At 41.6% G+C, this 12,052-nt stretch overlaps 1 long non-coding RNA gene across 1 annotated transcript in view; it reads left to right on the forward strand.

Annotated features, from left to right (window-relative positions):
- LOC139829076 (uncharacterized) overlaps nt 1-12,052 on the forward strand; it is a 96,641-nt gene that overhangs the window by 29,794 nt on the left and 54,795 nt on the right. The gene's annotated exons all lie outside the window — the stretch shown is intronic.

Consider the following 12,052-nt stretch of genomic DNA (forward strand, 5'->3'; position numbering starts at 1 on the left):
GGAACATGGGGAAGATCCTAAGTCCCAAGAGAGGCTAGAGAAAGAAATGCCAGCATGAACATTTTTGCCAGGATGATTTTTGGTCTTGTGTTCTGTAAATAAGAACATCTGATCTTGCTGTTCCAGCGGTGCTGGTTTGTGCTCAGGAGCACTCCAGCTGAAGAACAGATGTCAGAACTGGAATTCTGTGAATCACTGCAGTGTTTTGAGGCTGTGTCATCTAAGCTCTGCGTTGTGATAATCAGTCATGAGGTGGAGCCTGGACAAACGACTGGGATATCCGTGGTGTACAGTGGAGCACAATGCAGAAATCCCAAAGAGAGCACCAGCTGTGCTAGTTGTATAGCCAGGAGCAATTAGAGCCATATCTGGGTGATGTAAGTCTGAGTGAATTAGCTTTACTGAGTAGCGAGGCATGTTGGTTCAGTCGTAATTCTGTTCCAACAGCTCAAGAGCTTTCGGAATCAGGTTGGGCATCTCTATACAGTGCTGTGCTGGACCAGGTGGATGTACCAACTCCAGGCAGTCTTGCCACCAAAGTGTTATATTATATTATTTATACAGAATGTTTTTGGTGCTCTCTGTTCCAAAGTACACGCAAGTACGTCAAATGTGACTACTAAGGTCACTGAAATTAACCCTCATTACGGGTCACACGCAAAGGACTGCTGCTTGTGTTAAATATGCCTGTCATACTCTTCCCAGGCATCTGGATTCAGGCTCCGTTAGTACTGTAAATACTCATTATATTACCATCTTCACTGTGTAAGAGCTGACCAGGTTATTTAGTTGTTTGCTGGGTTTTGTTTTACTTTGCTCTTGTTGATGGAGGTGAAATGGAATCCACCAAGTCCAGCTGTTGGTCTGTCCGTTAGCTGAGAAAGGACCTGCATTCTCCTCATACAATGTAAATGTTCATTCAGAAACGTTTCCAGATTCTGCTGCAGTCTGTAAAATTCTTAATGGCATTTGGTATGTGAAAAATCAAAGATTTTAGCAGTTTGACTGTTTTAAGTCTCCTAAGTCACATCTGTGGGACAACTGAGGGATTGTTTCTCTGTCAGCGTTTCCAGACTTGGTACCATGGTCTGAATTGCACGACAGGTTTCTGGTCTTTGTCCCACTTCTTCAAAAATCCCTCTTGATGCGTTCATGAAGCCTGTGTCTTAGACACTGAAAATGAGACTGAGTTTTAGAAAGTGCCTTCTTAAACATAAGTGTTTGCGTTACCTTTGTATTTCTGTTTTGAACTAAATCAGCTGCATTAGCATGGTTCTCATCTCTTCCTTATCTTCCTGTATCTTTAACTCTGCTTTTTAAAGACAGTTTTGGTCTGTTTTGCTGCATGTAGCATTAAATATGGATTTGTTGTTATTATTATTATTTTAGCCTGGTATATTGCTCATCAGGTGTTTCGATGTTTTCTGATGGAGCTGCTCTGTGTGCCCATGGCCAGTGCAGTATCCCTCCTGCTGGAGAAGAGAGAGGAATCAGGCGCAGGCAACACAGGGAGGATTCATTACTGGAATGGTGGATGTAAAGGCGTCTGCCTTTCCGACTTTTAGACAGAAAAAGGCGGCACAGTGTTCCCGCCAGGAAATACTTGGCTTGGCCCTTATTAAACGGGTATACTGACTGAATTTCAGCCATCTTTCCTATTACCGATAAAAAGCCTCCAGTTACTGTTACTTGCATGTTTTCATTGCTGTTCATATGTGTCTTTCTTTCCTCCTAAATGCTGTAGAAACCCTGTTCCCTTGATGTCTGAGGTATTAATTGACCCTATTTATTACGATTTTAGACAATTTCTTCAGGTTTTGTTTTCATTTTTCTCTTTGTATTTGGTGGTCTTGCCCCTCTTTCTCCTCATGGAAACCAAACTAATGGGAACTTTGGAAATGTGCCTCAGAAGCACTTCATTTCTTTCACCAGGTCTGTCTCCAAGACCCTACAGTATTCTTGTCAGCTTTGCGCTTCTTTTGTTTGTCAGATCTTTTTATCTCAAACAAAAATCTTTAATGTTTTCTAAGATGCCATTTTTGATGTTTTGCTCTGGAGTTACAAAATTGCCACGTTTAATATTTATAGGTTCATGAATTAATTAGTTAGGAAATGCTGTACGAGGATTAGCACACTTATTAGGAAGAGAAGCACTCCGTTCTGCCTTCCCCAGGATGCGTTTTGTTTCATGTGCACTTGCCACGGAGCACATTGCTTTGAGTTTGCCATTAGGTTTGTGTGTTGCGTGGATTCCGGCTTCTCCTGGGTGAACTCAGCTTTTACTTTTATTCTTATGCAGAATGAGAAACGTTTTCACTCTCAAAGCACGTCACCTTCACTGCATCACTAATGATAGCTCTCACCGGGCTTTTAGCCTCGACTGCACTGTTGCCCCACGGAAAAGCTGTGATCTGCTTTTGAATGTGACTGAATTTGGGGTTTGTGGTTTGGATCCACGCTAACTCAGGCTGGAAGCTCAGTTTCCTTTTTGGTGTGAAATCCCCTTGTCATTGAATTTGCAGCTTAGTAAATGCAACTGGATTTTAACCTAATACATTATCAATCTCCCTTTACAAGAAAGTAGACATACAGTTCTGAACCTGCTCTGTCCCCTTCTACAATGTGGGAGTGGGAGGAGGGCTGGAGTTTGTAGCTATGGGAAGTTATGTTAAGCTCCAAGTATCTGACATGAGCTGTAAATAAAACAAGACAAGTTACATGGCATGTGACGTGCTAAGAAACTGCATTTCCACTTATTTGAGGTTCATGGTTTGGGTTTCATTCTCTTGAATATCAGTGCCACATAATTTTGCAGCGATAAGGCAAAATGAACGTGTCTCCAGCAGAGATCTGAGCACTCTGTGGATTCTTTTCCCACTTGGAACATTAACATTGTTTTCCTCGGCTGTAAAATGGGGGCAGTAAGCGTATATACTTAAAAAGCATGTTATGAACACAAATGTTTGTATGTTACGCGAACGTAAACTCTTCAGTTTATTTCTGCAATTAAATTTAGCGTACATACTCTTCTGGGCATGATTTGTCTTTGTGTCTTTTACAAGGTTGAGGACAGAGCCTTAAATAGCAGAAAACACTCTTTCAAATCACCCAGTCTGTCGTTTTGCAGATCCTTTATTTTGCCTATCCCAATTGACTCTGCCCTTCTAATTGGTTGGAATGACTATTAGATCAAAAGAGACTTTGATGACCATTTGTTAAATTGTTAAATTTGTTAAATGGTTGGTGAAGCTATGCAGGATCTAGGCTTGGTTTTGACCGGTAGCTCAGGCCCAGGGCTGGCAGGGTACCATCTATTTTAGGAGACTTCAATGCATTATCCGCTGTATTTTTTTCTCTAATGGTCTGATTTTCCACAACAACAAAATTTCAGTTCGTTTTACAATAAGCTTTTTTTTTTCCCCCCAAGTTATTACCCACAAGAAATGAACATCTCTAACTTTCCCACATAAATCCCCAAAGTAAGTCATACCTAATAACTTCTCGTCTCTCACTGACAAAGTTTCAAGCAAAAACAATAACTTGGCTTTGACCCTGCTCTCTTCAAAAAGGAAGTTACTTCTGAGCAGCAACATCAAAAAGAATAAATAATTGTTTTTCTTTTTGTTGTTATGATATGGATCATCTGAGCAGTTAGTGGTAAGCAAGCCGTCTTTGATTTGGTTCAGACGCCCTAGTGCTTCGTCCTCTATTTATGTCAGCATGTTCCTGTTCCCACACCAGGAAAGTAGAATCCCTTGATTAAATTCATATTTGTTTTAATCTTTCCCTGTGTCTGATCTCAAGCTCAAAGATTCTAATGAAAAAAGTAGTGTATCCTGCTGGGAAGAGTGCTGATGTCAGACTTTAGTCTGTTTGTTCTGTTCTAACCTGATAATGCTGGAAACGCTCAGAACCCAAATGCTCAACTCCAGCAGATTCTTAAGACAAAGATATTTGGATATTTCATGGAGAGTTAGAAGCAAGGCTTTTTATTTGTAGAGCTAAATAAAAAAAACCACCCCAAACCTTTAAAGAAATATTTATGAAACAGCAACTGACCACAGCAGTCAGTTTAATTAATCTGACCCCTATTTTCTTCTTGTAAAGCTGGATTTTCCAAGTTCACCACTAAATTAATGAGGATAAGGAATACAATTAAGTGTTTAATTATGTTTATCTTTTGTAAGCTAGATTAAGAAAGATTTAGAATAATTTTCTCACTTCTTTTCCATGAGCATTTGAACTGTTACATGCTGAGATTCACTCTGCCTTGTGCAATGACTGATTTTATTTTCATTTTTCTGAGACCCTAAGGGCCCAGGCAGATGCTGGAGAGCTGGGAGACATTCCTGTCGTTTTTCCCTCCTCTCCAGCTGCCTCTCAGCTGGAGGTTTCTGCCCCAGCATCCTGCAGGTGGAACAAACGTGTGTGGCCATCAGCTGCTTTAGCGTCGAACCAGCAGCTTCGCTACGTTCCCTTCCTCAGCGCTTCAAACTGACTCGGTTTGCTAAAGGGGATGAAGAGGACATGCACATCTCATCCCACTGGCTGAGGTGCCCTGAGAAGAAACCAGAATCTGTAGTTTCTTAGGCAGTTGTTAATAATTTGCAAGTTGAGTTGGCAGTGCAGACAAACTTACAGTGGATGATGGAAGGTGCCGCATGTCCTCAGTTTATGAGCTGGCAGAGCTCATGAGTTTTAAGAAGGCGCTCAGTGCCTTGGAGAGGGCCTGATTAGGGACCTAAGGGATGAGATTTTCCCTCAAAATGGTTTGTACAAACAGTTATAACATAGCAGCCCTTGGAAAATAGAGTTTTCCCAAGTGATCCTTGTTTTTCCTCAGCAACCCATATCATGAGATCTGTATATCTTGAAATACGTAAGCATGGGAGATGCTGAAGCACACAAGGGCATGATGCCATCTACTTCCCTCATCCAGAATGAGTTATTCAGAAATAGTTCGAAGATATTTTCTGCACCATGAAGTGGCACTTGAGTTTTTGCTTTCTCCAGAAACCTCTGGCATATGTTATCAGCTTTGTGAGGGGCTGGGCCAGAGGAAGGCAGAAGGGAGTCGTTTCTTTCTTTCTAATGCAAGATCGGAGTCCATATGAAATTAAAAAAATAGAAGCACTTTCATATGCTGACAGAAACATGCCGCAAGATATGAACTGCAAGAGGCAACACTGCATGTGTTTTATTGATGAAAACGGGAGCATCTAGGTACTTAGCTGTGTGAATTCCTTGTTACTGACTTGGGCATCTCAGTGTGGACTACAAAAATGCAGTTGTAAGCATCCATTTTTCAACTTTTGCCATGTATTTTTGGTTGTTTAGTTGATTAGTTTTAAGTCATTTTACCAACGAGATTTAACATAAGTAAGCAGAAATATACACTGAGATGCAAATCGTACAAAAAGCTATAGTGACCATGGTGATACCCATTCCCCATTGAGACCAAAACTGATGTGGTACTCAGTCCGAGTGCAGGAATACAATTGCTGTCATCAAAAGCTTGAAAGGACATATTTACAAATGATGTTTTCCAAATACATTTTTTCCTGATTGCGTTAGAGAAATGGTTGCAAATAGGAAGAACAGAAGTTATACTTTTAAGGAAGTTTTGGGTATTCAATAATATTTTTCAGGTATAAAAATCAATAATAGAGAATTAATTATATTGTGATTATTGCATTATTCTTTTCTCCTTTTGTTTTAGCTCACTATAGAATATTTTTTTTAGTTTTGCTGCAATTTGCCCAGATGGTTTTCTGTCCTCACTTGTCCTTGTCTTCTTTTGGCAACACTGTAGATACCGTATCCTCTATAGAGAAACACCAATCTTGGCAAGATTCCTGACCATCTTTTATCTCTCCCTATCCATATGGCACTGTATTTATTGCCTAAAGTCTATTGTTTATTTCTAAGGATTAAGCGATAAAGCGAACAAGTTGTAAAGTGTCTTCACACATTATTTATCTGCCCAGTGCTTGTACGCTGTTTTTCGACGAGGTTATTGTAGCATGTATGGTGGGATGTACTTCATTTGAAAGAGACCAGTGAGGAAGGTCTCTGTCAAATATATACATAATGCTCCAGATTTTACCCCGAAAAATAACCTTTGTTTAATTTTTTCTAATATTTCACATGTCCTGCACAGAACTCTGTGTTGTCATTAATGGAGAAACCACGTGGAGAAACCACTTATGCTGTGGTTCTGTGCTGACTCAAGCAGTCTGGATTATGGATTGAAATGTGAATTCAATGAGAACTGCGCTGGGTTCTGTCCATCAATACCCTTTGGATGTTGACAGACCTTCAGTTCTTCTTCCACAAATGAAGGACACAGCTTCTCCCCTAAATGCTGTAGTTGACTGGAAAAAAGCTTCTCCTGACCCAGCATAAAGAATCATGGATACGTATTTTTCTCAGAAATTCCATTGCAGAAATGAGAAATCTCCCTTGATCAAACTTTGGTGAAAATAAAGATATTTCCATAGTGGGAAAGTTTTGAAAAACCATCAGTTTGCAATGGAATATTTCACTACACATTTTTCAGCCAGCTCTAGCTTTGACATGGTTTTAATATTCAGTTTGCACAGTTATTTGTCTAAGCAAAGACGTGGCGACTATTATTGAATAATACATCATTACATTCTATTTGTATTTTGGAACATTTATATACTGGTAGGATGATCTATAAGTTTTTCAAGGGTGTCTCTTGAGGCAGCTGCTCCAGCTATGGCAGCTAAAAATGCATTTGCCAGAAAAGAGGGGGGGAAAGGGCAAAGGGACTCAACAACTGAAACTTTAGTTTTGCTGGATTCTCAACATAAAAATCTGAAATGCCATCACAATAGCTGTTAAGCTTCTACTTCTGCTCAGCATTATAACACGAAGAATGATTCCTGCCACAAATTCTCGTTGCAGTTCATTGAAAACAGGGAGCCCGTTCCTGTAATGTCATAGCGATCAAATTAATCCAGTTATGTGGCTTTGCTAGGCTGGCTATTTTTGTTTCCCCAAGTTTTCAATCTATTTTTGTCCATCTCTTTGTATGTGCATTATGTAGAAAGAGGAGGAAGCTGCTCCCATTTTTAATTCCCAATGCCTCCTTTTGATTGAAAAACTGTGTATTTTGAGAGTGATGAAACATGAGATGAAACTGATGTTTTGGGTTGGTAAGCAGGCATCATTATACAGTAATTTTAGTATGAGTAAAAGAATTGAAAAGATATTCTTCCTCTCTCCCTAGCTGTCTTCTACGTACATAGGTTTGGAAATCAGAGCATGGAATGTAGGAGGTCTCGTATCCTGACAAGCGGGACTACAGTACAGACCTGAACACAATACTCGTGCTTGGCGTAATTGAAGAGACAGGAAGTCATGTTTTGCATCAGTCATGTCTACACCTACAGCAGCCACATTGCACAGGTGGAGGGTATAGGCTAAGTCTCCGAAGGGGTTCACAGGAGGTATGTGCAGGAACACCGGTAACGAGTAACAGGAATTATCCGTCTACCTCCCACTCACTGCTCGGAAAATTTGGCCTCCTAAGCAGAGAAATGCTAAACTATGTTAAATATGTTTGCATTGCAGGAATATAAATGATCTCTGCCAGGGCCCACATTAGAGTCCAGGAATGATTTATTTTTCTGTTTTACCATTAAAATGTAGAAAATGTTGTACGGTTACAGAAGCTTGTAAAGCTTGGACATTTTTCTGTCCCCGGTGTGATGTGCACTCATGAACCAGAGAACCTTCCTGAATGGATTCTTCCCTGACCTGAAGCTTATCCTTTGGATAAACGTGCGTCTTCATCTCTACATGTGCATGTTCAGAGATTATTTCTTATACCTTAGATGCTGAGCCTATTTAGGCCTAGTAGTGGCTTCAGCAAGTCATTGCCTTCCCCAAAACAGAACTTTGAACTTTGCTCTTTCTTTTTGCGATGTCCTTGTCTGCTGTGCCGAGGTTCCTGCTCTCAAACACTTGTTTCCCATTAGCTCATCACAGAACATAACGAGCTGATTATCTCCTATGTTAGCCCAGGTGGTTTGAGTTTCACAATTATTTCCCCGTGAGTCACCATTTGTTACCATCTCTTCTCTGAGCTGGCTGTACCTTACCTGTGCTGCACCAGGCAGTTTTTCAGCAGATTTCAACAATGTTGAACAGAAAGGTAACAATATGTACTTACTTCTGTTCCATGAATATGAAAGTCTTGTCTGTGTGTTCCTGTTAGTAGGTCACTCTCAGATCACTATTCAGTCTAATTTCTTCAAAGGCTTTTCCAGCAAACCATCCTACTCTTTGTTTGTCCTGTAAATAAGGTCTGTCGTTTTCTGACTATATAATTTTACTTTCAACCTTACTGGAAGGAATATTGTGGGGGGTTTTTTTGTGTCTATTGTAAAAAAAAAAAAAAAAAAAGAAGAAAAATAAGTGTGCCTTTGTGAAATGAATACAATAGTTTATTATACCATTTTGGATTTACGTCAAAGAGTTTTATGTAGATGATGTGGTTCTATATGTTGCATTTCTGTTTTGGCAGGCCAGTGTCACTATGTGCAAACATCAACTGACACTTTCTGGAGTATTCGGACAGTCTGTGTTATCTCCGTTTGGGTTTCTAGTGGTGTTTCTACTTCATCTCACTTTAAGTTGTAGGTTAATTTTCTCACTGCAGCTGCAGTTTAAGTTGGCTTAGTCTGGACAGAACGACATTAGTGTTGCTCACGCGACCTAAAACTTATGCCTTAGTAGCAGATAAAGGCGGCTTAAACATTTCTAGTTTAATTGTTTCTAGTTGTCTGACTAATACACTATCAGTTTAAGAGTTTTATTTCTGTATCTTGGCCATCAGCTCGTGAGGTGATGAGCAAGTTGCTGCCCTGCTCTGTACATCTATTTTTCTTTCTTGCCTCTGTCTCTTGTATCTGCTGAGCTGACCCATCTGGGAGGCAGGACTGTTTCACAACACGGACCTGTGGAGTGCTTAGTGCTGTGGGATCTCTTAGAAACTGCTGTCACGGGAATGATAACTTTCAGGATTTTCCTTTATGTCCTGGGTACCTTGTGTGTTTTGCCTCCTGGCATTTGCCTGTTGCCACAGCTCTTCAGACACAGGCTTTGTCTAATCAAACTGTCCTCTTCCAGCCATGCAGCATTCTTTAAGCTTTCAGGTTACCGCAACATCCGCTGGTTTGGAGAATCAAAGGACCCCTATACTTGGGGGCAGTCATGCACACAAATGCACGTACAAAGAAACGGAAATATTTCTCTAGGTCTTCCTAATTGCTCCAGCAAATGAGCTTCCCCAGCTGAATGCCTGGCTTAGCAGATTTTGCCCTGGTCGGCTGAGCGGAGGTGGCCACGGTGGCTGCTGGATCAGCCCTCTTTGGAGTCACCGGGTGTTGGTTGTCAGGCAGCTTTGGGGAGAGCAGCTGTGACAGAGTTGCATCAGCTCAGCTAATAGGGACATCAAATACGGGTGTCCGGTTCATGTAATAACAGCAAAGACTTGTCCATTTTGGTGAACTTCCTCTGCCTTATGTTTTACCAGCTTTTTCTCCCTCTGTTTGTCTTGCCAACATTCCACATTTTCCCTGATAAAGTTTTTAAACTCTATCTAGTGCAGCATTTGCTTCCTTCAGCGTCTCTTTTCCCTTGTGTTTTTTGTAGCCCCTTTTGCAATCCACTTGCCCTCCTCCCCCCCCAAAATCCCTCACTAAAAGGGCTGTATGCTTAATGCCATGTTTATGTTAAACCTCCCTCCCCATCCTTTTGTTGTCCTGCCTATTTCAGCTCTAAACTCTGAGGCAGCAGCTATTTTATTACAAGATTTTTGGCACAGAACCTGGAAGAACGAGATTTGTACTTGGCAGGTCCCTATGCACTATCAGTGTACACTTTGAAAATACAAATAAATTGGAGAGACTCTTTGCCTCCTTCATCTATTAACTGGAGAGAGTAACAGTTGCGTGCTTTTAAGAAGAGCTTTTTAGGTCTGCAGATGAAAAGGCTTTAGAAATGCTAAATATTAATTATTAGTAGTCATTAGCATTCCTGTCCCCTCTTGTCAGTGCTCTCATTTGCACCAATAACGTTCTCTAAGAGCTCCTTTTCCTTTTTTTATTCAGTGGCCCTCCTGACAAAGAATATTTAGGAATGGTAAATGACTTTTTTGCAATTGGAATGAGACCCACCTGTTCTTTCAGTATAGCACCAACTTTTTTTTCCCCTATCACGTATTTTGTGTGTCTGTGTTTTTGCGTGGCTGACATTACAGTATCAGTGCACCTTAAAATAGGAGTTAATAATAGCTGATGGTGGTCGCAAGAGCCCTTGTCCTGCATTACTAGGTATTAAACTCAGTTCAGCCCACAAAACCAGGTGGAGAAAAGAGACAGGACTTGAGCATGAACTGAGCAGTGCTATACTGACAGTGCATACAATACATCACACAAGAAGTGTGGGATAAAGCTTGGAGCCGGACACTCGTTTTTCTGTTGTATGCTGGTGATCTAGCCAGAACATAATTTTAACAATATCCCTAGAATACATGTTTCTTCAAAGAGAAATATAAAATAAGTGTTTTAAGGATGAAGGTGGTACCATTCTTCTCTGTATACACTGTGTACAGTGAAAACATTATAGAAATGGATGCAGTTATGGCAGTCTATTTGTTGGATTTTACCAACTGAATTCAGTGCTAGTGGATTACGGAAGAGCAGCTGATGTCATTGACCTGGATTTGTGCAAAGCATTTCACGCTTTCCCACATGACATCCTTGTCTCTAAACTGGGGAGACATGGATTTGATGGATGGACCATTTGGTGGATAAGGAGTTGGCTGGATGGTCATGCTCAAAGAGTTGTGGTCAGTGCTCGATGTCCAAGTGTAGGCCAGTGACGAGTGGTGTTCCTCAGGGGTCAGCGCTGGGACCATTGCTGTTTAGCATCTTTATTGGGATCAAGCGCACTCTCAGCAAGTTTGTCTGACACCAAGCTGTGTGTTGTTGTCAGCATGCTGGGAGGACAGGATGCCATCCAGAGGGACCTGGACAAGCTTGAGAGCTGGGCTGGTGCAAACTTCATGAAGTTCAACAAGGCCAAGTGCAAGATCCTGCATATGGGTTGGGGCGATCCCAAGCACAGCTACAGAGTGGGTGGAGAATGCATGGAGAGCAGCCCTGAGGAGGAGGACTTGGGTGCGTTGATTGATGGGAAGCTCAACATGACATGGCAATGTGTGACTGCAGTTCAGAACGCCAACCGTGTCCTGGGCTGCATCAAAAGCAGCGTGAGCAGCAGGTCAGGGAGGGGATTTTCCCCCTCTGCTCTCGTGGGACCCCACCTGCAGAACTGTGTTCAGCTCTGAGGCCTCAACATAAGAGGCACCTGGATGTGTTGGAGCAAGTCCAGAGGAGGCCACAAAGATGGTCAGAGACTGGAACAGCTCTACTGGGAGGACAGGCTGAGAGAGCTGGGGTGTTCAGCTGGAGAAGAGAAGCTCTGGGGAGACCTTAGAGCAGCCTCCAGTACCTGAAGGGACCTACAGGAAAGATGGAGAGGGACTTTTTACAAGGGTGTGTAGTTATAGGACAAGGGGTAATGGCTTTAAACTGAAAGAGGGGAGATTTGAATTAGATATAAGGAAGAAATTCCTCCCCATAAGGGTGGTGAGAGCCTGGCTCAGGTTGGCCAGAGAGGTGGCGGATGCCCCATCCCTGGAGACATCCCAGGCCAGGCTGGACGGGGCTCTGAGCAACCTGAGCTGGTGAAGATGTCCCTGCTCATGGCAGGAGGTGGAACTACATGAGCTTTAAGGTCCCTTCCAACCCAAACCATCCTATGATTAATTTTAGTGCTTCAACACACACACATGCATAAATGGCGTCTATTGCTCTGCCTTTTCAATTCTTTTGTGGTTCTTTGAAAGTATAGTTTCTTCTTGTTGTAGAAGTGCTTCACTTCATTGCAAAGATGATATAAACACTAGCTATGAAAGCATTTTTTTCTTAATACACTCCCAATTGGACAAGTTATT

The sequence above is a fragment of the Patagioenas fasciata genome, chromosome 13 (genome assembly GCF_037038585.1).
Source record: "Patagioenas fasciata isolate bPatFas1 chromosome 13, bPatFas1.hap1, whole genome shotgun sequence".
Taxonomy (NCBI): Eukaryota; Metazoa; Chordata; class Aves; order Columbiformes; family Columbidae; genus Patagioenas; species Patagioenas fasciata.